We start from the raw sequence: 25,866 nt of genomic DNA on the forward strand, positions 1-25,866 counted from the left end.
ATATTTCTCCATTTCCTATGTTAGATGCTGGGGGCTTGATTTCACAGGTTTCAAGCCTCCACCCTAAGATCTGAGAACCCAGATGATCTCTAATGCAGGGATATATTTCACAATCATATACACATGGCTTCACAAACATACACTCATTCCACATGGGCTATCCGGAATTGCTACAGCTGTATATATTTTAAGCTTCTGACAACAAACCCCCATTAGCAACTTCATAGGTAAAGCTGAGCTCTGTCACTTGGCCTTGATATACGGCACTCTTGGTGGTCACTAAAGCCCCATTCGTAACCATGACATCGTTCTTCATTCTTCCCTTAGAAACAAAATCACTACATTTTCAAAGGGGGAGAAGTTAGAAGGGATTCTGAGAGAAAACAAAACACAAACAAATGAAGTGGAATAAGTAAGCAGTTGCTAATGTGGTTTTTGAGAGTATCTTAGTTTCTTGGGAGAAAAAAAAAGTATAGATTTTTTAAATTACAAATAAATAGGGAATAAAAGCAACTAGAAAATCTAACAGCCAAATTCTTTCCCTAACATAAGCCAAATTTCAGAAACTTAACTAATCTTAAAATAAGACCTGCAACTTCAAAATACACATGGCTATGTTTTAATGATTTTCAAAACATTTAAAATCCTTGACACTTTTTGACTGTGTATTTACATCATATGAATTTAAAATAATTGAAAGTACATTTAATGATTTTTAGCAGTTCAAAAAATCTCACATATAGTTAAATTCCACAAGAAAATGTAAAAACCAAATCAAAACCATATAAATATTGAGTAATGGAACTATGTTTATGAAATCCCAAACATAGAAAGGCAGAGTTAAACTATTATGTAAAACTTGAACAAAACATTTTCAAAAGTAATCACAAAAATGAAAAATTCATGGAAAAGAAAATCAGACACTAGCAGCATCCTAAGACTGTCTATTCAAACATAAGAGACTGTTTGTATTGTTAGAAATAGACTGCTGTGCTTATAGAGGGAAACCAGTACTTTCTTTCAAGTGTTTATAATTAATAGTCTGATTTACAGCTCCAGAAACATCTTAGGAATGCCTTTATGAACGTGGGATAGTCTTTCAAAAGTCTGGAAATGTTGCTCAAATCAGTCACCCAAAAGCAATTTAATTCAGAAAAGATGAGAGAACAACTGGGGTGTGGTCATGGAGAGAACATGTGTATACAAACACATGGGCTCTCTGTCCCAGATAATGAGAATCACAACCAGACAACCCTATGAGAAATCTCCTTTTCTAGCCAGTATCAGCAATGGTAAACAGCAGATGCTAAACCTTACCATGGTGGCCACAGACGGAGGGAAAGGGCCTGTATTAGGCAGGGTTCTTAAGTTTACACATAAAATCAGCCATCAGAGGTCCTAATAGAACACACCAAACATTGTCCCCTCACCACTGAAAACCCTCATTACATCCTTTGCCAACCCCCAAATTATCCCCATTGTTGACTTTATATCAAACCCACTAGGTTTATAAGCACTTAAATGCAGCATTTAATGATGATAAATCCTAAAGAGACCCACTTACTTATCTCAGAGGTAAACTGGTTTGTGGGCACCCTACCCTGTCTGAGAACTCACATGTAAGAGGGAAGCAACATAGAGAATTGAAAATGACATGAACTGAACATCAACAGCTGTCAGAATATCACCCAGTCCCACAACACGTCAGCCGGGCACTATTGTCAGATGATTTCCACTGCACATTTCAAGGGTGTTATTATGGGGAGACGTGAATATCGGGAGCTGGGAGTTGGGCCAGGGAAGAGAAGACATGTGGAACCACAAAAGATCATTTATGTATCAACACGGGGAGTAAACAGAGGTGAGAAAGAAGAATTGTGGGACATAGTGCCAGATTACACGGAAGAAGAAGATTACAGATAAAATGAGTGATTGGAGCTGCATTGTATGCCTCCCATCTAGTCGGGCTGTTCATATGGCAATATTCCCCTAACCACCATCACCACCTTCTACATCCCACTCAAATTCCCGGTGTGGCACACAGGGGTAAGGGGACACTGCAGGGCATACAAAAAATTACTAAGGTATGGTTCCTGTTCTTATGGGGCTCACAGGCATTCCATTGTCATAAATACTGTGTGACAAAGAAGGATGACTAAAGGTTTTCCAGGCAGAGAAGGAAAGAGGGGAACATAAGGGCTGGGGGAGACTGGGTAAGAACAAGTGCAGAAAGCTCTAGACAGTGTTAAGCAAATGCAAACAGTCCTGTGCTGGAGGAAATGAGGAAGGAGTGGTTTGAAACAAGGCTCAAAATCTAGCCAGGGAACAGATTCTGGCCAATTTTTTAAATATCCAAAACAAAGCAATAAATCTGAAATACTTGATTAATGGAGTTGCTTAAAGGAAGAAACGTTCTCACCAAAATTTAGCTAAAGAAGAGAAGCTTTTATGGCCAGAAGAAAAATCTAAAGAGATGGAAGTTTAATCAGATCCAGCAACCTAGGCTGTGCTCATCGTGAGCCATGGCACCAAGTTGGTCCTCTAGGCCTGAAGACACCACCCATAAAATGGCAGCTACTAGCACTGCAGATGAGGTTGCCTCTGACAGTGTCTACACACATGCCTGGCTTTCTTACTCTTCACAAAGATACTTAAAGGCACTTAAAATGACATATACATATGTGAACTTCGCTGGTTTCCTCCGTCCTCCAGATATGCCAACTCCCTGGTCTTGGTCAACTTCTTTCCAGAGCTCCTTTTCTAAATACTCCTCCAACCAAAAGTTTCTGCTGCATCTGTCATAAGTATAGGCCTGCATATGGGTGGCTGTGTAATAAGCTAAATTTTTATTATCTTAGACCCCTACCTGCCCATCTTATTTTCTCTCCAATATGATTCTTTCACCTATAACAAAGTGAGCCTGACCTAGGAACAACTTGAAGCAAGAAGAGGATGCCCTGTAAGTGGTAGGCACTAGAAGTATTAAATGACTGTAGAGTTCATGCAGAATAACTGATTTCTTAATGAGGGACACATTCACAGGCAGTTGTTGATATGTGGTTGGAGAGCACAGGGTCAAAAAATCAAAGGCCCTAGCTGGGTATACCAGTGCACAGCTATAATCCCAACCACTGGGAGGCTGAGGCAGGAGGATAACAAGTTCAAGATCAGTCTGAGCAACTTAGCAAGATCCTGTCACAAGATAAAAATAAAAAGGATTGTGGATGAAGTTCTACCATTGTAGAGCACCCCAGGGTTCAATCCGCAATACCAATAAAATAAAAAATTAAAGTCCCAGGCATCCCAAGACTCAGACCAAATGTATAAGGGACCCTAAGACTATGAGAAATTACTTTGGCACCATCAAGCACTCATTCTCAAGAGACAGGAGACCCCGTTACTCCACATAAGAAGCCACACATTTATGTGTGCATGTGCATATTCTGGGAGGTGTCTATGGAAGAGGAATAACAATGTGTATGAGTCTGAGAGAGGAAGAGGGAAAGACTAAGTGTGCTTCCACATCTAGGGAGGCAAAGTGGACAAGGAGGGTGAGTGATGCTGGCATTCAAGGATGCTCAATTTATACAAGCAGGTCAAAAAGGACACAGCAAGTTAAATAGTGTCTACGACCAGTGTAGTCTTTAGTTAACAACTGAAAACCCCAAGGATTCACAAAGAGAATCTCTTGTTTTTTGTTTATGTTGTGGTACTTGGGATTGAACCCAGGGATGCTATACCACTAAGCAGCATCCCTAACCCTTTTTATTTTTCATTTTGAGAGAGGGTCTCCCTAAGTTACTCAGGCTGACCTCAAACTTGCAATCACTGGTAGACTGGTTTGTGGGCACACTACCCTCTCTGAGAACTCACATATAAGAAGGAAGCAACATTGCATCCAGATAGAAGTCAGAATGTCATAGAGACCTTTCAGAAGGGGAATAAAATCCATTAGAAGATTAAGTTTGGCTCAAAGTAAGGAAAACAGCTACAGGAACATTTACCAACACATCAGATGACAGACGGTCAAAATCATCTTTCAGATGCTCTGCCATATGCCAGATATATTCTCATGAGCTGGACTCTGTATACAGTTGATACTTGATTTCCTACCTCCACACCTTTATTGCACTTTACCCAATTCTTATTAATCGTATTTCTTTACATAACATCTGGGCCTGCTTGCTCCTGTAGAAAATAATCACTGAAGCTGGGTGCCCTGGAGCACTCTGGTAATCCCAGTGACTCAGGAGGCTGAGGCAGAAGAATCAAAAGTTCAATACCAGTCTCAGCAACCTAGCAAGACCTTCAACAACTTAGTGAGACCTTGCCTCAAAATAAAAAATAAAAAGAACTGGGAATGTAGCACACTGGTAAAGAGCCCCTGGGTTTAATCCCCAGTACCAGAATAGAAATAAAAGAAAAACTGGCCTACTTTTGTTTTTCAGCCTTTCTGTTGTGCATGCAATAAGTTCACAATGTTACAGAAGTCATTCTCCAAAGGATCCACTTGACCTTGCTTGTTTCAGGCCACTGAATAAAACTCTTACCCCGGCTGGGACTCCTGTCCTGATCAGCACCTTATTACACAGCAGTGAAACACTGAGACAAGGAAATCAGAGAATATGGATACTACAAAACAATTCATTACCTGCCTGTAAAACAAATAATCTTCATCAGTAAATGCCCTGCATCTAAAATCTCACCCCCAAGCCAGCCACCCAGATCTCTTGGCAAGAAATAGAAGAAGGAACAGCCTCCTGGGAAAGGGTCTGAAACACTGACTCCTGTTTGCCCAGGGACAGCTGGAAAGGCAAGTGCAGGAAAAATGCTGACCCTAGCTTCCTGAGGAAGAGCCACCTCATTCACAAATCCCAAAGATGAGGTGGGGGTGGGAGTGATGGATCTATAATACAAACTCTGGGAGCCACTTCAAAATAAGATGCTGTCAAGGTCATCTCTGAGCCCTTGTACTTTAGAACAGCCCAACAGATGCTAATTAACCCTCCTGATTCCACAGCCCCAGGGGAGATGTAAACGTGTTAACATGAGCACATTCAATAGGTACTATTCCTGGAATTCTAAAAGCTTTTTAGAGGGCCTTTGGAAGAAAAGCATTTGATGGTATCATAGAATGCCTGGTATCATAGAATGCCGGAACTGAAATGGACCACAAAGAATCTCCTTAGGGAGGAAACAGGAATTGTGGAAAGAATATGGACTTGGAGAAAGAATTGGAACCAAAGGCAGATCAGACATCTACCATCTATGTGAGCCCCAGGAAGTTATTCAAACCATCTAAGCCTCAGCCTCTCTATCTGCAAAGGATACAACATACAACGCAAACTGTATTGGTAAAATGCCTGGCTCTATTCCTGGCTCATTGTGGTCTAGAGTTACAACATAATTTGTAATATTTGATAGACTATGATATACTCTAAAGTACTACAGTAGCTTATAACTTAGAGCAACCTATCTGCATATCCCTTCTTTGTACCCACTCACTAGTCCCATCCTCTCATGCTCACCACTGTAAACACATCTACATACATACTGAAGGCCTAATATTCCTTACTGTGCCCATCACCTGCTATGCCCAGAAAGGTGGTAGTGGAGCTCTCTTGCCAGCTCTACCTCTTTAGCAGTCCAAGTTTCTTATGCTGTTTTCATCTAACAGCCCCTCTGTTTGCTCTTGAGACATTCTCACCTGTGTCCAACGGCAACCTCGGCTCTGCTATTTCCTGCTCCTATGTGCTAATCTCCTTTCCATCAAAGCCTTTGGCCTCTGTGGGGAAATTAGCCATGGGCACATGTGGCAGGGGCAATATTAATGTTCACCCATTCACACACATGATGATCCTCCCAAGCTGCTCCTGGTCACCAGAAATCTCAGCTAGATGGCATGTGTTCTACAAACAAACTTGAGCCCCCAATACAATAATGAGAACCAGGCCTCCCAATAACTAAATGCTCACTTAATGAGGACTTAATCCATAAACATTTACCAAGAACTTACTGTGGCCAAAACCTACTATGAGATGAAAATGAGGCACGGACTAAAAAATTTAGAGAAAATGACACAAACATTTCATCCTTCATCAGAAGGTAATACTAGAATAATGAAAAGGGTACTTTATGTACATTTTATTTTATTTGTGGTACTGGGGATTTAACCCAAAGGTGTAAAAAAAAAAAAAAAAAAAGATCTAGGGATATAGCTCGATGGTAAAGTGCCCCTGGATTCAATTCCCAGTTCCAGGGGGGAAAAATGAAGTTAGTGCATTTTAGAGAAACCAGCTTATGTTAACTCTTTCCTGCTTCTTATGAACTGTGACCAGACAGGCCGATGGGGGCTCAGGACCACAACTGTCTGTTGCTCTGTTTAAATGGTTAGACCATAGTGCTACCGTGGCAATGCAGAGAGAAGGCTGGTTGAGGAAAGGTGTGGTTAGAGAAGGGTGGTGTGGTTAGAGGAAACCAGTAGGATTTTTTTTTTAAATATAAGGGAGACAATTGCTGTTGACATTCCTGTCTAATAGACTTATATTTAGAATATATAAACGATTATCAAAACTTGCCAGATGCAGTGGTGCCCACCTGTAACCCTGACTTGAGATGCTGAAGCAGGAGGATCACAACCTGGGCAACTTACTGAGATCCTGTCTCAAAATAAAAAATAAAAGGTCAGAAGTAGAGTACCTCTGGATTCAATCCCCAGGACCACAAAGAAAAAAAAGTTTTCAAAACTCATAAGAAAACAATCCAATTTTTAAAAAGTAGGTGAAAGATTTGAACAGACACTTAACCTAGCATGTGTGAGGCACTGGGTTCGATTCTCAGCACCACATAAAATAAAGGTCCATCAACAATTTAAAAAAATATTTTAAAAAAAGGTATGTAGATGGCAAACAAGCTTATGAACAGATGTTCAGCATCATTAGTCATAATGAAAATGCAAATTAAAATCATAATGAGAGGCCACTCTATAACTCTAAGAAGGGCTAAAAATTTTAAAGATTGGCCATATCAAATGTTGATGAAGGTGCAAGGGAACTGGAATTCTCAAACATTGCTGTTGGCAACACAGAATGGAGCTGGCCCACTGGAGAAAGGTTTGCAGTGTCTTCAGATGCTAAACGTACACCTGCCATATGACACAGCCATTCCACTTCTAGGTATTTGCTCAACAAAAATGAAAGCATATATGTGTGCAGAGATTTGTGAATGTTCATAGCAGTTTTAACTATAATAGGCAAAACTGGAAGCAACTGAGATGTCCATCAGCAGCTGCCTTTTTGACATTGCTTTTTGAATGAAACATTTTAAAATCCTGTCAACTAATCAGGTTTGGTAGAGAAATGTATGTTTTGGTCTAAACGTCTGTTTAGACCAAAATACTGGACTGATTGTTGAGTATATCCAAAGTAAAATATTTTTTTTGGCAATGAGTTGCTGATCCTTTCCTCTAAGACTCAGGTGGATTGTTTTAACGATAGATGATGACAGATGAAAGTTAATCTTTTTCATCAAACCAAATTGTTTAAAAGAACATACTTAGCTCTATCCACTTGCTCTTTTAAAGCATTTTATTTATACTAGCATTAAAACATTGGGGGAAAGGTCACTCTCCCAAAGATGGCAGGCCAGATGCTTTTGTGGCTAGAATTCTTCCCAAAGAGACAAGAGTAGCAGCCAAGAAAAAAAAAATGTTTCAAAGGAAGATGGAGTAACAACCACCTGCCCATGAGAGACCTGAGATTTCTGTGATACATATGCATCTGTTGAGATTCCCTTTAAAATCCATTTTTTTTATTTCATAATTTTTAGCTCCTGATATATGCTGAGCATGGAGATACAGGAAATAAGATTTGGCTCAGTCTTGTCTTTAAAAAATCTTATAGTCCAGTGAAGAGAAAGGCAAATGCACAGGACAATAAACAATGATTAATGCTGTGGTGGAGATGGCCATTGGATGCTGCTAAAAGAGCACAAGAGTCCTTAATAAAGGATGCGGTGGTGATTGATCAGGAAGCACTTCAGAATTCCTCTTAGATATCTTACCTTGGTGCTGGGTGTTATGGCATGAATTCCAAGCATTAGTAGGAGAAAATGGTCTTTCTATCTAAGGTATTATATAGTATAGTGATGAGAATGAGCTTCATACACATTGGAATATGATGACTGAGTTAACAGTAGTATAATATGGTAGAAATAATACAGTTGTGAGAGTCAATGAGGACACAGAGAACCTGGCATGCTTGCATGCTGCTAGTAGAAATGCAAACTAGAATAGTCACTTTGGAAAAACTTGGTAGTCTCTTAAAAAGTTAAACGTATATCTATTGTCATAGATGTGAGGTGTCCTCCAAAAGCTCCTGTGTTTTAATGCAGGAATATTCAGAGGTAAAATGATTAGATTATGAGGATGATAACCTGAGTGGTACATCCTAGTCTGTACGGACTACCTGGGTGGACTGTAGGCAGGTGGGGCATGGCTGGAGAAGGTAGGTCACTGGGGGCATGTCCTGGAAGGGTGCATCTTCCCTGCAATCCCATTTCCCCCCATAAATGCACCTCAACCTGCCTCTTTGTTGTCATGAGTTGAGCGCACTTCTCCACCATGCCCTTTTGCTATGATGTTCTGCCTCATCTTGGGCCCAGAGCAATGGACTTGGCCAACCACGAACCAAACCTCTGGAACTTGAACCCAAATAAACTTTCCCTCCTCTAAGTTATTCTTGTCAGGTATTTTGGTCACAGTGATAAAAAGCTGACCAATACACCTGACATATGATCCAACTATTTCACTTTATGGTATCTCTCAAAGGGAAATGAAAGCCTATTTCAATGCAAAGATTATATGTGAATGCTCATAGTAGCTTTAACTGGCCTTGAATCTGCTTCTACTAAGTTTTTAAAAAATACTTTAATTGTAGATGAACACAATACTTTCATTTTTGACATTTTTTATGTAGTGCTAAGGATTGAATCCAGTCCCTCACATGTGCTAGGTAAGCACTCTACCACTGACTACAATCCAGCCCCCTACTTGGCTTTTAAACTATGGACACACCATTTCCTAGGTCTGTCGGCTTCCATTTTAAAAAATTCTAATATGAAGAGCCTAGTATATGATGGGTCAGGTCCATTCTAGCTCTCCTGTTTGTACTGTGTTGAGGAAAGATCTAAACAGGAAGGAGCACGGCCAGTTTATCCTCTTGGAGAAATTTGCCTCCATGAAGCAGAGAAGATGTTGTTGAGAAGAAATGCCATCCATTATAAGGTTGAGAAAAATTGTGGGAGTCAGAGATTTTTAAATCTCTGGAAATAATTCTGTAGAAATTATATTTAAAGCTAAATCATAGAATGAATCTCACTTACTATGGAGCAAGGCCATAGTCCTGTCAGCTGCCACCCTTCAAAAATCCCTTTTTGATAGTCTGGTTTTATATTAGTGCTAGATTCTTGTTGGTTATCAACAAAGACATATACACAAGGATTAGAACTCCTACCATGTCTTGAATCATCCTGGTTTTGCCCTTCCTGCTTGTAGGGCCGACCAGTGCCACCAATCTTGTGATTGAAAGGCATTTTCTCTCCTTGCCTCTTTCTTTCATAATCCTTCCTTTCTGATCCCTTAAAACAGATGATTCTGATCTGAGAATATCCCCATAGTGCATAACAGTGTTATTTGAAATAAGAACATTATAAGGAACTTTTGCAGAATGAGAGGAACTGAACTGTGTTTTCTAGTCTCTGTCCCATCCAATAGCACCTGAATGTTCCATTATCTGACTTCTGGAGTGCCCAGGGTTGAGTGACCTTTCTGGAATAGATGTATGGTGTTACAGTCCCTCCTGGCAGCTTTGTAAACACTTATTTCATAAGATGAACTTCAAGGATGTGAAAGATATGGAAAAGCTGTTAGACTTGGGTAGCAGCGGTATGATTTCCGTTCTTGTTTCTCTTTCTAGACTCCAGAGCTTCCCCAACTCCTATTCTCTGTGTGGAGCAGGTTTGACAAAAAACCTGTCAGATTCAGTTTTTGTTTCCTCCCAAGGTATCCTCTTTCTATCCCTATTATTACAGAGAAACTTTCCTGAAATTGCAGCATCTTAGTCCCTATTGAAATTATCCTCCCAGGATTACTTGGTGAAAAGGTCTAATTGTCAGACTTGATGGGTATACATGATCTGATGGCCTCGACAAAAAGGCAGTGGTGAGCACATATTCTGTCGTCTCTTCCACAATTTTAATATTACAGTAATTGGTATCTACATTTTAAATGGAAAACCAAATGACACAAAAAAATTATTATGGTTCTGCCTGGAATAATAAAAGTCAAAAGTCTTCTGTAGACACAGGTGTGGCAGTTGAAGTAACCCATTACCATGGGGTTTGACAAATGATAATTCTTTGATAAGGTTTTTTATCATAGGAAATGGACTGGCAGTAACTATCCATGACATAAAAGAGACAACTGAAGCTCAGGCAGAGGAAACAGCCAACGTCATGCAAATAAGTGATGAGACTGATCTTCAAATTCTGATCTGACTCGATGCTAAGATGTTATCCATATGCTTTTTTATGTGTTTGTTATTTATGGAACTTTCCTAATTTATTCATAATATTCTTTCATTAGATTTTAAAAACTGAACACTTTAATAGCAGTGGGTATTGTGAGGTTGTAGCAAAAATCAAAGTGACTTTTACTGTGCTTCTCTTTCACCTGGAAAAAGTTTTAGAAGAGATTGGGTGGATAGTTTTCTTTCAACCCTGCAGCTCAAGTATTTGGGTCTGGACCATGCTGATGAGCATCACACTTGAGTGTTTGCTCTAGAGATCCTGGATGAAGGGCCCAGTAGATGAGTGGAGGTCATTCTTATTCACTCCAACACAATTAACAAGAAACATGAGCATTCATGTCCTTAATTCATTTCTTCTGGAGATTAGACATTTTGTTATATACACACCATTAAAGTCATCAGGGTTCCACCTCAATGTCTTTTTCATCTTGACTTAAATCCAACTCTTCTTGTTTCCTTCTCCATCAAACCACAACCACCACCACCACCCCCCCCTTCCTTACTGTCAAGGGGTGATGGACAATAGATGGTAGCAACAGTTTCTATGGTAACAGCATCTGAGTCATCTCCTTGGAAACCTGCATAAAGGCCTTCCATCTCCAGACCAGCTCAGTGCAACTTTCAAGGGCTTTGTTCCCTTGAATGGATCAGCATGGGGGAGCAAGCTCTCCTGGGCTTTGGCCACTGCAGTTTCCTTTGGCTCCCAATGCTCAGGGCACTTTGGATATAGAGTTGGATTCAACCAAATATGGGGGATGGTGGGGTGGAGAGTGCTTTTCTCAGCCTAGCCCAAAGTCAGAATGTGTTTTCCCTGATCCAACACCAGATTCCCTGCAGACTTAGCCAATAGATATCTCACTATTTTAGATGTCCATATGACTCAACCAGGCTCCCACAGTGACCATCTATGGAAAGAATAAAGCAATATTGCATCTGAACACACATGAGCTGGATATTTTGGCATGGTCACGAAGAGAATCCTGAAATAGGGCACCATGGGGCAACTTGTAAGAGTTCCTTTCCTTATGGTGTCCTTCAAAGTCAGCAGTTTTGTTAGTTTACTGAAAGCAGAATGGTTTCCAACAGCTAAGAGGATTAATTCTCTTGTCATCATCCACACCAAGTAAGAATCACAAACACTCCTATTGTGCTTCATATTTTCCAGATCATTTTCACATACATGAGGTCAATTAATCATTTATTCAATTGGTCAACACATGTGGACTTAAATCCTACTATGTACCATGTGGTAGGAATTCGGGACATAATAGTGAAAGAAAAATAGATCTAGTCCCTGCCCTAATGAAGTTTATAGATATGAAAATGAATGATAATCAGATAATTACAGGTGAGTGTAAGCATTTGTGTTATCTTTTCATTTTTGTGAACAAAATACCTGAGAAGCTACAGGAGGAAAAGTTTATTTTGAGCTCATAATTTCAGAGATTCAGTCCATAATCAGCCAACTCTAGTGCTCTGGGCCCAAGGTAGGCAGAACATAATGGCAGAAAGGCAAGGTGGACGGAAGCTTATAAGCTCATGGCAGCCAGAAGTAGAAAAGAGAGAGAGACAGCACACACAGCATGTGGTGCCAGGAACAAAATGTAAACCCAAAGACACACCCCTCCGTGGCCTACTTCCTCTGTCTACAGGGTACCCGCCTAGAGTTATCACCCAGGACAGCAGTCCTTTCCAATTATTAATCTATCCATGGATTAGGTTACAGCTCTCATAATCTAAGCCTTTCACCTCTGTACATTCCTCCATTGTCTCACATGAGGTTTTGGTGGACACCTCAAATTCAAACCATAACAACATTCAACATGGATCTGCTCTAATAGAGCAGGTACATGGTATCAGAGTAATGACAGGAGGATTTGACCTATTGGGGACATGTTCCCTTACGAAGTATTGGAGGAATAGTAACCAATAGGGCCTTTATGGACAAGGAAGCAAAGACTTTGAAGGGTGAAAAGATCTCCCCATAGTCATACTAACACTAAATCTAAAATGACAGTTGTGAGAAGTGAACCCAGGACTTGGGCAGTCAAATCCTACTCCTGGTTACCTATGCTGTTGCTCAGAGCAAGGCCTAGAGTCTTAGGCCAGGTAGCCAAGGGGGTTCTCCCATTTCTCTTTTCATGGGTGTTCTGATCAGTTTTAGGACCAGGCCTATTATGCATTAGCCCTGGAACATTATTATTATTATTATTATTATTATTATTTGCAGTCAAGAGATTGAACCCAGGGGCACTTTACCACTATACATCCCCAGCCCTTCAATTTTTTTGTATTTTATTTTATTTTGAAACAGGGTCTCACTGAGTTACTAAGGCTGACCTGGAATTTTCAATCCTCCTGCCTCAGCCTCTTGAGTCACTGGAATTACAGGCATACACCTGAAAGATGCACTAACTTCAAATCTTCAAATGAGTAGTTCTCAACGGGGAGCAGTTTCGCCCTCCAATATCTGGCCATATCAAAGACATTTTTCTTTATTACAACTGGGCAAGAAAATAGTTGCTATCAGCATCTAGTGAGAAGCCAGAAATACTGCTAAACAAATGCACAAATAAGCCACCTACAAAAAGAATTATCTGGAAATTCTGTTTTACATTTATTAATAGATTTTTTTTTATATGGCAACAGAAATAAGGTGCAATAGAAATCATACTGAATAGAGAGCCAGGAACTCTGAGTTCTCTCCCCACCTCTGTCAACCAACATGTTGTGTAACCTCAGACAAAGCACTTAATCTCTTAAAATACCACATTCCTCATCTGTATAATACAAGGGGCTAACCTAAATTATCTCTAAATTCTCCTCCAGTAGTAAGAAAATGTAATCCTATGATTATTTATTCAAAACCACATAGAGCTTACAGCAGTCATGAAAATATCCCTGCATTCCATGCTTAAGGAGTTTAACAAGATGGTGACAAAGGATGTGCCAAAGGAGTAGACTATGAGAATGTCCCACAGGGAAGAGTGGAAACCAAATGCTGATCTCAGTAGTGACCTTGCCTCCAGAGAGTAAAGACAAGCTTCTAGAACCTGCCCAGCAGTCTTGGGATCCAGGTATTCCCTAAATAGACCCTGTCCCACCAATCAGACTCCCCCTCTGTCCACCATTCCACCCACACTAGCTCAACTTCAGTGATACAAATACGACATAAAGAACAAATCTGAATTTCACAGCAGGGCTGGTAAAAACACCTTCATGGCCAATTCACCTGGCAGAGCCAGTCTCCAACTTAAAAGCAAGACCCTGCCAATGATAAAGTGTCTGAAAATTAGATAGAGCTGTGATAGGAGGAAAGTCGCCTCATAGCAGGGCCCTGGGACTCACCTCAATCAAACAACAGATCTTGCTGCAGACCCAGGCAAAACAAGCCCTGAATCCTAATCAAGTTTCTGTCACTCATGCACCCTGGGGTGGTAAGGGGATCCTTCACCAATTCTTATAACAGCTATTCTGCAGGTTAAATGAGGTTGAAAATTGTTCCTCTGGGTCTCTGCAAGAACGGACAGCTAAATTTTGGATAGCTCATGGGTAAAGTTCTTTAATTTCAAACTGACTAAAAATTAGAAACATTAATTAAGAAAGAATACTTACTTGCCTCTCAGAAGCAATCCCAAGAGCTGCTTCTACATAGTCCTGATGAAAGCACATGACTTTCTGCTTTAGTAGGTGGGTTAAGAGCAGGGGCTAAGGCCAGCTCCTAGGGAGCAAGGCTGAGGCAGGAGGACAGAAAGTTCAAGGTCAGTCAGCCTTGGCAGCTTAGGGAGATCCTGTCCCAAAATAAATAAGAAAAATGGCGGGGGGTGTAGCTCAGTGTCAGAGCACCTATGGGTTCAATCCCCAGTACCACCAAAAAAAAAAAAAAAAGTGAATATCTTGGTCTCTGAAAGGATATATGTTCCTATGCTGGATCCCACTGCTCCTCACCTTCGCCTGCCTCATTCGCTTCTCCTCCCTCTCCACTAACCAGTGTATATAAGGCAGGACCCTGAGGAGCTTGCCTGTATTTTCCAGTTACAGCCTTACCCCTCTTACCTCCATGGGGCCTGTCTGCCACAGTAACCCTTACCTGACCCTCTGAAGCAAAACCACTGCAGACTCTTGCAAACAGTTGAACTAATCAAGATGTCAGGCTCAAAGCAGAGAGTACTGTTTATTACCAGATTAAAGACTGAGAACAGTAGGCTTCCACAGTGACGATCCTTATTTAATCAGGCTCCTGCTTTGCCTGCTGTGGTGGAGGGGGTTGTATGTCGGTGTACTAGGGGGGATGCCAAACCCAAAGCAACATGCAAAATAAATTCCTCTTTATTAAAGAATGCTCATTTAACTTCCTCTCTTCTGTTTTTGCCTGCCCCCTACTTCCCAAAGACTAATTAGCAATAAAAGCTGGGAGGCAGCTGGAGGTTTTATGCTCACGACTGAACTGGAAGATGTAGGTAATTTCTTTTGTCCTGATTTGAGCCCTTTCTCCACTGGGTCATCTGAGCCACTGCTCCCATCAATTCTTGGAAGTTGATGATTATAGATACTATTTCTATATAACAAATTACATCTGCAGTCTAACCACCATTTTCTTTTGCTCATGCTTTTGTGGGTGAGGAATGCAGAGAGGGTTGGCTGGGCAGTTAGTTCATGTCGAGGTTTGTCATGCAGACAGTCACAGAAGGATGTTGGCCAGGACTGCAGTCATCTGAGGGCTTCACTAGGCTGGACAGCCAAGATGGCTCACTCACACGCTGGCAGATATGCTGGCTGTCAACTGGGAGCCCAGCTGGAGGTGTCGCCAGAGTGCCCACACGTGGCCTCTCCAGCACGGCTCTATCAAACTAGTCTGCTTCTGACTTGGCAGCTAGTATCCCTCAGAGTGAGCGGTAGTTGGCCTGGCCATTTCTTGGACCCAGTCTCAGAAGTCAGATACATCTATTACATTCTGTTGTTTAAGTGAATCATGAAGGGCAGCCCAGAATTCAAGGAGAATAGTCACAGACTCCACTTCTCAATGAGACTGGGCTGTCAAATAATTTGCAGACATATTCTAAAACCCTCAGCTGACCTGTTTGATTGTCTTAAAATTTCCATCCAGTTGAAATCAGGAACTGTGTTCACTACTCTCTCAATCCTAGCTGAGTGTCTGGTACATAGTGGGTGCTTAATAAACAGATGCAGGATGAATAAAGGAATAAAAGAATAAATGAATTTCTAGAGTAAGGAAACTTCTAGATCAATTTTTTGAGAGGAGGCAGGAAGATCACAAATTTAAGGCAGCCTCCATAACTTAGTGAGACCCTGCCTCAAAATAAAGTAAAAAAAGTAAAAATGGCTGGGTTATGTAGCTCAGTGGTAGAGTGCCCCTGGGTTCAATCCCCAGTACCATGAACAGGTGTGTGTGGGAGGGCAATAGTACACCTCACAGAGTCATGAGGATAAACTGACTCAATATGTACCAAATGGCCAGAGTTGCCAAGCCCAGCACACACAAGTAGGAAGCTAGTATAATTAGCTGTTATCATCACTGCAGCCTTCATAGACCTTTCTGCCCTCTGAACTCCACTCTCTCCCCCAAAGTGCCTTGTGCTCCCATGCTTTTCCAAATGCAACTTCCTCTGGAAAGGGTCAATCTTTTAGAGCAGCCCACTCAGTGCCTGGCATATGCTAAAGACTATCTCCAGTGCTGGCGATTATGATTCTTCTTGGAACGTTCTTTCCCACCTCTCCTCAACTCCCTTGTGTGGCTAGTTCAAGTCATTCCTCAAGTCTCAGTTCAGATTTTCTTCCCAAGAAGCCTTCCCTTCCACCCTAAATCTACATAGAGTATCTTTTGAATTGGGGTCACTGCTGGTCCCTGTGGGCCTTGCTGTGGGTTTCAAAAAGGTTCCCCTTCCTCCAGGTAGTACATGTCTTGAAGAAAAGAGTACGAGCCTGTACTTGTCCCTTTAGCCAAGAGCCCTTTTGCAGCCACACTGCATTGCTGTGCACCCTGCTCTGCTTCTAGTGTGCATCCATCACATTTATCATATTTCTCTGTGATACTTCCTTTTCTTATCTATACCATTTCAGTCGACTCTAAACTCTGCCAGGGCAAGGCCACAATGCTATAAACCAAATCTCCAGTACTTTGTATACTACCCAGAACTTAATAAGTGCTCAATAAATAATAATCGCTGAGGCACAGCCTGGCTCAGCGGACACCAGGACTCCAAGATGGCATCAGTCATACTAATGAAAGAGAAGAAACTCATGGATGTCAAATTAGGGGAGCTTCCAAGCTGGATACTGATGTGGGATTTCACCCCTAAGGACACTGTGGAAGCATTTCAGAGAGGTTACTACCGGTACTACAACAATTACATCAACGGGGAGAAGGGGAGCATTGCGGGATTCAACATGGTGCTGGGAGCATACATGCTTTTCAGCCACTGCCTTTCTTACAAGAACTTCAAGCACACGCAGTGACACAAGTACCATTGAAGAGGGGCCATGTGGAGAACATACTATGCACTCCTGATTGGGACTGCCTCCCCTATGAAGAACTGAAATCATGACCTCATCACAGAACTCTTTCACATCCTGAGTATTAACACCCAATAAAAGGGTAAAATAATAATAATTGTTGAATACATGAATGGACCATGGAGGAGGACCATATAATATTATATTCTTATATTCTTTCTTTAAGATTGCTTGTATCTTCCACAGTATTCTAGTTGAGACACAAAGGCACTAAACAACATGTTGACCTTTTATTATTACCCACACATTTATGGATTTTGTCTTCAGTGGAGGGAACACAGATGGTGGTTTCCAGACCCTTCATTCACAGTAACAGTGTAATTTGGACTCCACTGGGAAGCATGCAGTGCTATAAGGTCCCTCATCCAGGTGGCTAATGGTACCTCTGCAATTGCAACTCAACCTAGTGAATGGCTATTCTAGGGCCCAGGTGAGCTTGCCCAGGCCTGGCCAGAATGTACAAGCCTAAAATATTTCCTGGAACAATTCAGAAAGTGCTGGATGCGAGGACTGCACCTAGGCACTGCCCATATGGCCAGAGACAGGAACCCTGAGCCCCATGCCTCAACACAAACCCACTGCAGAACTTGGGCCAATCAGGAAGTTAGTGTGATCTCTGTATTTAAGGAAACTGGCAATAGCTCTGGCTTACTAAAAAGGAGGGACAATAAAACAATATGGCAGCCTCACCTGGGCAGTTAAGGCATGGGTTTCAATTAGTGTGTCTAGGGTGTTAGGTGGGTGTATGCGCAAGGAAGATGCAAAGCTGTATGGTGGTGGGAGCGGCACCAATCTGAATACCAGGCAGGCTGGTCGGAGCTTTGGCTCCATATTACTGGACAAATCACCTCTCTCTACATTTGTGTCCTCAGTGTTAGCTGGTAATAATATAGAGCCCTTTCTACTTCCAAGAATTTTTTTCTATTTGGTACTGGGATTGAACCCTGGGTGTAGAACCCAAAGGGTGCTCTACCACTGAGCCACATCCCCAGCCATTTTTATTTTTTTATTTTGAGACAGGAACTCAGTAAATGGCCAAAGCTAGCTCAAACTTGCAATCTTCCTGCCTCAAACCACCCACGAACCTGGGGTTACAGATGTGCACCACCGTACCTAGCTTTTTGGAATGACTTTGAGAATCAAATCAGACAAACACAAATAAAAGCAATTTAAAAGTAAATAATGCTATTACTATTGAGTTGTATAATTCCTCTACATCACCTCCCTACTTCTGGGCTGCTTTTCCTGTTGGGATGCTCTCCTGTTGCCTTGGTCCTTCATCACGGCATCAGTTAGCCCATTTGTCTTAGGTAGTGATATGACTCCTCTGGGTACATCCCAAGTTTCTTGGGGACAATGATCTCATCATGTATTTTCTTGGGTCCTTATGACTCAACACAATTTTCAGATAGCAGCCTCACTGAAAATTGGCTTACTGAATATAAACATGTGGTTTACCTATGTGGTTGAGTGTGCACACACCTATATGTACAAACTTACCATTTTCAGAGATTCAGGCCATAGGAACAATAAAGAAATCCCTTCAGGGAAAGGAACCAAAGAGTGGAATTATTATATCAAATTTTACTTTACTCAAAATTGAGCTACAAAGTTGAATTTTAGGAATATATGATGTTAAAATCCAGTCCAGCCTGGTACACTGGATTTTATAATTTTATAATTCCAGTGACTCGGGAGACTGAGGCAGGAAGATAACAAATTTGAGGACAATCTGGGAAATATAGGAGAACCTTTCTCAAAAAAAAGAGTTGGGGATATAACTAAGTGGTAAGGCACCCTGGATTTAATCCCCAGTAACATACACACACACACACACACACACACACACACACACACACAGAGTTCAATCCAATCAAATAACTGGAAAAAGAAACTTGCAATAAGATAATATGATCTGAGATTATGAGAGTTACTTTAAGCTGGGTGTGGTGGCTCACGCTTGTAATTCCAGTGATTTGGGAGACTAAGACAGGAGAATCAAAAATTTGAGACCAGTCTGGGAAACTTAGTGAGAGATTGTCTCAAAATTAAAAATAAGTTTAAAAAATTACTGGGGATGTAGCTCAGTGGTATCAGTGGTAAAGTGCTCCTGGGTTCAACCCCCAGTACCAAAAGCGAAACGAAACAACAGTTACCTTACAAACACTTGTTTCAGATAAGCCTCATCAGCTCACCCACGAGCACCTGCCTGTATCAGCAGATGCCATCTGGGGGCTCACATCTAATTTGGCTTCAGTAATATTCTTACAGTAAAAAACTTTGTAATCATAACCAGTAAAAGTTGGCCATTTTAGTCAAAATATCTGAATGCAAAGACTCATAGAAAATGATATGTGCATACCCTAAACATTTTAAGATAAAACATATAAACATATATGTTTACTCACAGATTGAAGGCCTTTCCTCTAGGTAGAGGTCCGAAGATGAACTTCCTAAAGTCTTTCTTGCATAAATAACATATTATCTCTAATTTCTAGTTTTGCTTTCGTCCAAGTAGATTAAGACTAAAAGACATCTGGCTAAGTAACACGGATGCAGGACACTTCTATAGTTTTCAGTTTTCCTCTAACATTTTTATTGTTATCTTCTTCTTCATGCCTAATTCACTGGTGACTTTTTTGTAGCAACTCACTTTAAAAAATTTTTTTGATTTATTTTTATTTTTTAATTTATTCTAATTTGTTATATATGACAGGAAAAAGCATTACAATTCACATTACACATATAAAGCACAATTTTTTATATCTCTGGTTGTACACAATGTAGAGTCACACCATTTGTGTCTTCATACGTGTACTTTTTTTTTAGAGAGAGAATTTTTTAATATTTATTTTTTAGTTTTCGGTGGACACAACATCTTTATTTTATTTTTATGTGGTGCTGAGTATTGAACCCAGTGCCCTGCACATGCCAGGCGAGTGCGCTACGGCTTGAGCCACATCCCCAGCCCCTTCATACATGTTAGGATAATCTCATTCCACTGTCTTTCCTATCTCCATACTCCCTCCCTTTCCCTCCCCTTTGCCCCAGCTAGAGTTTGTCTAATCTTCCCATGTTCCCCCTCCTAACCCTATTATAAATCAGCATCATTATATCAGAGAAAACATTCAGCATTTGGTTTCTTGGGAATGGCTTACTTCACTTAGCATTATATCCTCCAACTCCATCCTTTTTACCTGCAAATGCCATGATTTTATTCTCTTTTATTGCTGAGTAATATTCCATTTTGTATATATACTACATTTTCTTTATACACTCATCTATTGAAGGGCATCTACGTTAGTTCCATAGTTTAGCTATTGTGAATTGTGCTGCTATAAACACTGATGTGGCTGTGTCCCTGTAGGAGGCTGTTTTTAAGTCCTTTGGAGATAGACCGAGGAGAGGAATAGCTGGGTCAAATGGTGGTTCCATTCCCAGTTTTCCAAGGAATCTCCACACTGCTTTCCAGATTGGCTGCACCAATCTGCAGTCCCACTAGCAATGTATGAGTGTGTCTTTTTCCCCACATCCTCCGCCAACACTTATTGTTGTTTGTATTCTTCTGTTTGGAGTGAGATGAAATCTTATGGTAGTTTTGATTTGCATTTCTCTAATTGCTAGAGATGTTGAACTTTTTTTCATATATTTGTTGATTGATTATATATCTGAGAAATGTCTGTTCAGTTCCTTGGCTGATTGATTGATTGATTGGGTTATTTGTCTTTTTGATGTTAAGATTTTTGAGTTCTTTATACATCTTAGAGATTAGTGCTCTATCTGATGTGTGTGTGGTAAAAATCTGCTCCCATTCTGTAGGCTCTCTGTTCACCTCACTGATTGTTTCTTTTGCTGAGAAGAAGCTTTTTACTTTGAATCCATCCCATTTATTAATTCTTGATTTTAAATCTTATGCTATAGGAGTCTTATTAAGGAAGTCAGGGCCTAATCCAACATAATAGAGATTTGGGCCTACTTTTTCTTCTATCAGGTGCTGGGTCTCCGGTTTAATTCCTAGGTCCTTGATCCACTTTGAGTTGAGTTTTGTGCATGGTGAGAGATAGGGGTGTAATTTCATTTTGTTGCATATGGATTTCCAGTTTTCCTAGCACCATTTGTTGAAGAGGCTAACTCTTCTCCAATGTATATTTTTGGTGCCTTTGTCTAATATAACTGTAATCATGTGGGTTTGTCTCTTTGTCCCCTATTTTGTACCACTGGTCTACAAGCCTATTTTGGTGCCAATACCATGCTGTTTTTGTTACTATTATTCTGTAGTATAGTTAAAGGTCTGGTATAGTGATGCCACCTGCTTCACTCTTCTTGCTCAGGATTGCTTTAGCTATTCTGGGTCTCTTATTTTTCCTGATGAATATCATGACTGCTTTTTCTATTTCTATGTGGAATATCATTGGGATTTTGATTGGAATCGCATTAAATCTGTGTAATGCTTTTGGTAGTACAATCATTTTGACAATATTAATTCTGCCTATCCAAGAACAAGGTAGATCCTTCCATCTTCTAAGGTCTTCTTTAATTTCCTTCTTTAGAATTCTGTGGTTATCATTTTAGAGGTCTTTCACCTCTTTCATTAAGTTGATTCCCAAGATTTTTTTTTTTTTGAGGCTATTGTAAATGGAGTAGTTTTCCTCATTTCCCTTTCAGAGGATTTGTCACTGACATACAGAAATGCCTTTGCTTTATGGGTACTGATTTTATATCCTGCTATTTTGCTGAATTCATTGAAATACTGTTCTAGAAATTTTCTGGTGGAATTTTTTAGGTCTTCTAGGTATACAATCATATTGTTGGCAAATAGTGCTAAATTCAGTTCCTCGTTTCCTATCGGTATCCCTTTAATTTCTTTCATCTGTCTAATTGCCCTGGCCAGTGTTTCAAGAACTATGTGAAATAGAAGTGGTAAAAGAGGGCATCCCTGTCTTGTTCCAGTTTTTAGAGGAAATGCTTTCAATTTTTCTCCATTTAGAATGATGTTGGCCTGGGGTTTAGCATAGATAGCTTTTACAATGTTGAGATATGTTCCTGTTATCCCTAGTTTTTCCTAATGTTTTGAACATAAAGGTGTGCTGTATTTTATTAAATGATTTTTCTGCATCTATTGAGATGATCATATGATTCTTTAAGTCTACTGATGTGATGAATTACATTTATTGATTTCCATATGTTGAACCAACCTTGCATCACTGGGATGAGCAACTCACTTTTATCAATTTTATTCCAAATGTTTATTTAGTTTTTTAAACACATCAATTACAGGGGATTAAATGTGAAGAAAGCCTCACACATACTAAGTGCTCAATGAAAGTTAGCTATGTTTTGCACACATATTTCACTCATATATAATAATTACTCAATTACAGTAAGAAATTTAACTAATGCAAGCAGACTTAGGAACTCAGACAATTAACTCTTGGTATACACTCAACCTAAATGAAAGGAGTAGCATTCTAGGGACATGTAAGACAACAGGAACATGAACATGTAGCATTCATAAGCATTAATATGTTTGAAAAAGGAATGAAGACAAATTAGAAAGTTAAATGAAGGTCACTTGAAAGAGCTTCTTCCCTGATTAAGTCCTTCAAGCCTTTTACCCTTCACTGTGAATGCCATCTACAACTGGGGACAGTGTGGAACATGGCACAGGGACCCACACAAAGGCACACAGTAGAGGGATAAGTAGAGGCTGAACCCCTCTCCAAGCCATGCATCCTGGCACAGGGCTCCATCCATCCAAAAAAAAGGCACCTTTCCCTAACTCCCATATCCATCCTCCTCACTCTCCCCCAGCATCTATTCTTACTCAAGCACACATTACAGAGAGCACAACTAAAGCAGAACCGTCAGATTAGTGCACTGTAGCATACTGTAAATGACACCTTCATTAAAAACCACAGCATAGGCCTGGGGGTGTAGCTCAATGGTAGAGCACTTGCTTAGAATGCCCAAGTTCCCTAAGTTCCCTCTCCAGTCCTGGGGGCAGGGCAACAAAGTCAAATTTAAAGTATGCCTGCATATGCAATGCAATATACTTCTTTCAGACCAGGCCCAACCATAAATATGGATATAGCAACACTGCACTGAACCTAGAAGTGCCTGACAATGTGAAGTGTCCTCACATTTCCTCTCACTTCATCCTCAGAGGCAGCAAAGGACTTAACCTATTTCTCACGCTTTCTGAAAAGGACTCACATTTCTATTGAAAAGTAACAAAAGTTTTTATTTGTAGAGTGCACTTAATTTTTTTTTAACAACACAGTACATTGTTATTATTTCTACTTGAAAGAAGAGGAAACTTTGAAAATGAAATACTGTGCTATAGTTTGGATCTGCCATGTTCCCCAAAGGCTCATGTTGAAGGCTTGGTCTCCAATACAGCTTTGCTCAAAGGTGGGGCTTTTGGAAAATGGGTTCATGATTGAACGGAATGGACTACTGTGAGGGGGTAAAAGCTATAAAAGGTAGGGAATAGCCCTGGAAGTGTTCATCTTATCCCCAGACCTTTCCTCTCCTTTCCTTGCTCTCTCTCTTTCTTGCCCAGATCCCAAAACAGTGGAGTCAGCTGACAACAGGCTGAATTCTGAAACCTTAGGAGACTGAGCTGTTTTTCTCAGATATTTTGTCACTTTAAAAGGAAGCTGACAAAACATGCATTTATTTATTTGGGCTCATAATGTTTGTTTTCCTTATCACTTTCCTAAAAACCACTTAACATATTTACTTTCTTTTTTATTGATTTTTGTATATATGACAGCAAAATACATTACAATTAATATTACACACAAAGAGCACAATTTTTTTCAAATCTCTGGTTGTATATATTCACACCAATTCATGTCTTCATACATGTACTTTGGATATGTTCATCACATCCCACCATCATTTCTAACCCCTTGCCCCCTCCCTTCCCCTCCTGCCCCTCCACCCTGTCTGGAGTTCGTCTATTCCTCACATGCTCCTGCTCCCTACCCCTCTATGAATCAGACTCCTTTTATCAGATAAAACACTTGGCATTTTGTGGGAGGTGCACTTAACATTTTCAAAATACACAGTCAAAACTTTCCCTGCAGCTGGCTCAGTGTGCATGCCTATAATTCTAGCAACTCAGGAGGCTGAGGCAGGAGGATCACAAGTTTGAGGCCAGCTTGGGCAACTGACACCCTGTGTCAAAATAAAAAAAAAAATAAATAAAAAGGGGTGGGGATATAACTCAGTGGTATAGTGCCCCTGGTTTCAATCCCTAGTACCCAAAACACTTTCCCTATAAAATCTCTCTTTAGGTGCTATCTGACAAAGTATTAGAATGGATGGTCTGTGTCCACTTGAGTTGCATATTATTTTAGTTCTAAAGGAGTCAGTTAGGTTTACGTCTTTATATCTCACTTTTTTCAATCAACTTTCAATAGTCTGTGTTAATTTTCAATAGAAGTATCAAAGCTAATCCAAAATCATATCAGTGTTTAAATCTTATTGAAGAGTATGGTTTGGACTTGGTTTGAACCCCAACAGTCCACATGTTGGAGGCTTGGTTCCCAGGATGGTGACAGTGGAAGGCAATGCAGCTTCTAAGAGGTGAGGCCTACTGTTAAGTCCTTGGGCCCTTGGAGGGGACTCAAATAGTTCTAGAACCATCCCATGGTAGTTCTCAGAAGAGGATCATTATAAAAGTCTGAGCCTGCTCTACCCTACCTCCAGCTTCTCCAGCTTCCCATCTGCAATGTGATTGCTGACTCCTGCATGAGCTCCCATCATTGCCATCTGCCATGATATAATACAGCTGAGAGAGGGCCCTCACCAGAACTGATCTCATAACTGTGAGCAAAACAAACCTTACTTTATAGACTGACTCAGGTAATCTGTAGTAGTAATGGAAAAACAAATTTATATTACCAGCATCACATCTATCACAAAACAGACATTGACCATAAAAAGGGATGGTTTCCTGGTGGTCTCAGTGCCCATGTAAATTCTTTGCAAAATGGGCATAGAGATAGAATGTGACTAGAGCCCAAAAGTGAATAACTGGCCAGCAAAGGGCTAGAAATCAAATCTAAATCTCCTGACCTCCAACTCCAGAAGCTTACTTCTTCCCTAGCTCCAATTTTATAATCAAATGGCTTAACAAGGGCTTGACAGGTTCAAAGTCAACATTAAAAAACATCAGATTCCACCAGCACAACCTTTGGCCTTTGTCTCTAATGAGAATTAACCCAATTAAAATTTCAACATCAGTCTAACCTGAGGGACCTTGGCTTTCAGCCTGAAGCTCTTGAAAACACTTGATTAACTCAGGAGTTCCTGCTATAAAGAGTTGAGAGTCTGCTCCAGCAGAGATGGGCCGGCCTCAGCACTAAGTAGGAACTGTGCTGGTTTAAATGGGCACCCCACCAGACACCAAGACGCATTCAATTTAACACATGGATGGTGCTTCCACGAGGGCTGGGGTTATCCAAGGCACTGATGGACAGGCTACCATCAAGATGACACTGGCTTCACTCTCAAGCAATTAGCAATTTAGCTAGACAAGGCTCCTCCAATGCCTGAGGAGGAAGGTGAACGCAGGTCAGTAAGGCAGCAACACCTGAATGCAGAACAGGCTGATAAAAGGAAGCCTCAAACCCACCAGCCTCTTCTGCAATCAGTGAAGCAGCCTGTGAGCTATGGGTTTCAGTTTATAAAGACTATTCCCCTGATGAAGACAGGAAGGAGAAGAGAGGAGAAAGAT

At 40.6% G+C, this 25,866-nt stretch overlaps 1 protein-coding gene and 1 pseudogene across 2 annotated transcripts in view; one reads left to right on the plus strand and one right to left on the minus strand.

Moving 5' to 3' along the window:
• Positions 1-25,866, minus strand: part of Nos1ap (nitric oxide synthase 1 adaptor protein) — a 291,877-nt gene that overhangs the window by 103,346 nt on the left and 162,665 nt on the right. The window lies entirely within an intron of this gene.
• LOC113199632 (ATP synthase F(0) complex subunit f, mitochondrial pseudogene) lies at positions 16,812-17,063 on the plus strand (annotated as a pseudogene).

Source organism: Urocitellus parryii, chromosome 11, assembly GCF_045843805.1.
Source record: "Urocitellus parryii isolate mUroPar1 chromosome 11, mUroPar1.hap1, whole genome shotgun sequence".
NCBI classification, from domain to species: domain Eukaryota; kingdom Metazoa; phylum Chordata; class Mammalia; order Rodentia; family Sciuridae; genus Urocitellus; species Urocitellus parryii.